The following is a 3761-nucleotide window of genomic DNA, read 5'->3' as shown; positions in this document are numbered from 1 at the left end:
AATTGTATCGAAAGTTTTGAAAATAAACCACACCATTCTATTTTTAAATGTCCAGTGTCAATAAATTACAAAAAAAAAAAAAAACTTACCATATAAAACACAAAAACATCACAAAGGGAAAAATAAAAGAATTCAAATTTTTGGGACTTTTATCAGGATTTTTTTTTAACCATGTAGAAACAAAATGGCTATTACTTGATACTATTTAAGACATTAAGACACTATCTATAAAAATGAAAAGATAGAATAAACAGTTTTCATATCAATTTCCGGATTAATTTTATTTAAATTATTCATGCACGTTTGTGGATCTGTTAAAAAATTTCAGAAAGACGACAGTTTGTTTTTGCAGAGTTTTCTACACCGTCATCTGTTACCAAACGTTTTTGTTGAATGATGCTCTACTGTCTTCATGTGAAACTGCATCCGGTCACCGTTAAACTAAAATATAAAACAAATTATGAGTATTCCCCACAACAGTTAGCACTTATTTCTCCTGATATCTGTGATTTTTCAGATTACAAATAATGCAATTTTAATGAATATGAGTATCGGTTGAACAATCTCTCTCTCTTTTTTCTCTCAGAATTAATTTAAAATATTTTTCAAACATCAGAAACTGTGTTTCACTCCCCGGGAATTACGGACTATCAGTCCCTTACAAGATTTCTCCAAGAATCACGAAGGGGATTTATAGTATTAAAAAAGGTTTGGAGAATTTTCAGTGTAATACAGGGGGAAAAAATGCCTTTAAAGTAAGATAACATTATATACGTTAAAGTATTATTTATTTTTTTTACTCGCCAAAAAGTTATTTTTGAAGCAAGCGCATTTTTCAATTATATCTCGTCTACTAGCAAATGACTAGTTTCTATTTTGTTTCCAAATTGACAATGCATTTTTGTTATATCAAGTATAATAATTTGTAAGATGCTATGAAAATTTACCTAAATTTTGACAAAATTGCCGTGATTAAGTTACAGTTAAATACTTAAATTCCTACAAAATTGAAGACATTTAGTTAATACTCACAAGCTATGCAACTATGTGTATCGTCACCATTATCTATACAAATTTCTTTTTCGTCACATGTATCAGTTTCACAATCACCATTGTTGAGATCCTGAAATAGATTAATTGAAAAGTATTATATTTTCAATCATATCGTAATGTTTACTTGTAAAATTTAGTTCTAAATTTAAGGAACCAAGAATGAATAAAGCATCATGGGTAAATAGATTGGTAAATGGTAAACTTGAGACTTTGAAGCTTATACCATTTAAATACTTATATGTTTCAAACAATATTTTGTTAATATTTAATATGAATTTTAGTGATATTAAATCTTTAAGATATCTGAAAGATATTCCTACGTTTAATAAAGAAGTAATAAAGTCTTGGAATTTGACTGGTGGGGGTCAAACAAACCAACCACACACATTTGTCGATATCAGAAAGCAATAAATCTATAAAATTTGGTAATAATCCAATTATATTTGAGAACTGGAAAAGGAGTGATCTAATTTACATGAATAATATCTTAGATGATAAAATGTCATTATCGGAAATCTACATTCTAAACAAATTAAAGTACAAAATAATAAAACTGGATCGCCGAATTTCAAAAATAAAAAAAATCTATACCAGCAGAATGGATTTAAGTTGTCCGAAAAGAGAATTCTGTCAAAACTACAGTTAATATTCAGAGAAATAAAATCATATGGAAAAATAATTTAATCCAGACTACATTATTAACAAATAAAATGTTATATAACTCTTTGATAAGTATAAAACTAGAGTCGTCAATAGGGATAAACAGATGGTTTAGAATCCTACCAATACAAGAAACTCTTAATATGAATACATTGTACAAATTTATTTTTGAACATATGACTGAAAATAAATTAAAAAATATTTAGATGGAAATTATTACATTATATTGTGCCAACTAAAAAACTGTTATTGCAGTGGAAAGTAACTAAGACAGAGAAGTGTAATTTTTGTAAGCAAGAAGAAGATTATGCTCACTATTTTCTGAAGTGTAGATATTTGAATAAATTTTGGCAAAAAATATATGAACTCTTTAAAAGAAGTAAAATAGATTTTGATATCAAATTGCAACATCTGGTATTTGGATATAAAATCACAGATAGTAAATATTATGTTTTGAATTATATACTAACAGTATTAAGTTTTTCTATTTATAAGTCATACTATGTATCCGAGCAGAGAACAAAACTGTTGATGTCTTTCGTATTTTTGAAAATGAATTTAATAAAAGAATAGATGCATATAAATCAAGATGTCCAATGTTATTGTCAATTAGAAAGAATTTTTAGCATTGATAAATCTCTGCATAAGACAACTATACATCCTTTACATTCTTTTTTATAAGTTAATAAGTTGAATCAGCTGTTTATTTCCCTGGATAAGCAGTGGAGTGTAAGAGGGTAAATCAAGAGAAACTTGGACTCTTGGTGAAATTTGTAACAAGCAAGATTAGATGAATAAATATTATTATGTTTAAAAAAAAAAGAATGAATATAGCATACGATACGACAGGAAAGCTTTATCCAAATTCGTTAAAGTTATCGTTTGTGAAATTATAAGCTATAGATTGCTTTCAAGCAAATATATACAAATATATACAAACAAAAAAACAAACAAAATAATGTTATGCTGAAAAACAAAGAATATAGAAAACACACGTACAAGAAGGCACACCCAAACATGGCAAAGCAAATATACATTCTAGCATAATTTAAAAAATAAATCGAAGTAATGTAAAAAAAAAAGCACAGTGTATTAAATTATTCATCGCATACTCTGGTGTTGAGCATTAAGCTTGATAAATTATCTGTTATTTTAATGGAGAAAAAAAAAAAAAAATAGATGGAAATTACTACATCTGTACATCATAAAATTATACTACTATACCACCACAACAACTACTCCTTTAATACGTCTAACTGTTTCCTATTTTACTACAGTACTACTCTACTACTATAAAGAAGTCACTTCTACTACTGATAAAATGCCTACTACCTCTTAGCTGCTGATTGGACACAACTACTGCTTCAATACGTCTAATTCTTTACTATTTTACTACAATACTACATCTACTACTATACAGAAATCACTTATACTGATAAAATGCCTACTACCTCTTAGCTGCTGATTGAAAACCATTTACCTTAGGCATATCTTTCCGTTCTATATAGTTTCCAGAACTATCGATCGTCAGTTGACCCTGGTCAGCTTTATCATTGATGTCACACATGTTTTGTCCTCGATTAAAGTTAATTGACATGCATGGTTGAATCGAAAGACACAAGGTTGCACATTGGTAAAGCGTAGGCATTTTAAAATTCATAATTCGTGATTCATCTAACATTTTCCCTCTGAACAGTTTCATTGTTGCAATCGAGTGTGTTCCAACATAGAAAATCTCAAATAAAAGATATAAAAAAGTAAAGTTGAAATATTTCATGTCTAAAACTATCCTGCTTTCTTTCTGTTCACGCAACACTATCTTGAAATAAAGGTTAAGAATTGGTTGGTCGCTCTACATTTGTAAAAACTGTTATGCAAGTTCTCTTCCAATCAGTGCATTATAAAATCGACAATCAATAATCGTTTGAAGATGAATATAAATTATATCTTTAGTAGTTTTCATTTACAATAATCTATATCATTATATAATATTATTAACCATGATTGAAAGAATGTAATAAAATATAGATAAGACAGCAGAAACTTCG

General features: G+C 27.9%; 1 long non-coding RNA gene across 1 annotated transcript; it reads right to left on the bottom strand.

Moving 5' to 3' along the window:
- Nucleotides 1-204: 204 nt before the first annotated feature.
- Nucleotides 205-3761, bottom strand: LOC143084394 (uncharacterized). Its single transcript, XR_012981053.1, has 3 exons — nucleotides 3194-3761; nucleotides 1033-1123; nucleotides 205-441 (listed from the first exon to the last, which is right to left on the bottom strand). It is a non-coding gene; the product is annotated as an uncharacterized LOC143084394 (long non-coding RNA).

This window comes from Mytilus galloprovincialis, chromosome 7 (assembly GCF_965363235.1).
Source record: "Mytilus galloprovincialis chromosome 7, xbMytGall1.hap1.1, whole genome shotgun sequence".
NCBI classification, from domain to species: domain Eukaryota; kingdom Metazoa; phylum Mollusca; class Bivalvia; order Mytilida; family Mytilidae; genus Mytilus; species Mytilus galloprovincialis.
The sequence above is the reverse complement of the archived record's forward strand: the minus strand, read 5'-3'. Positions and strand labels throughout refer to the sequence as shown.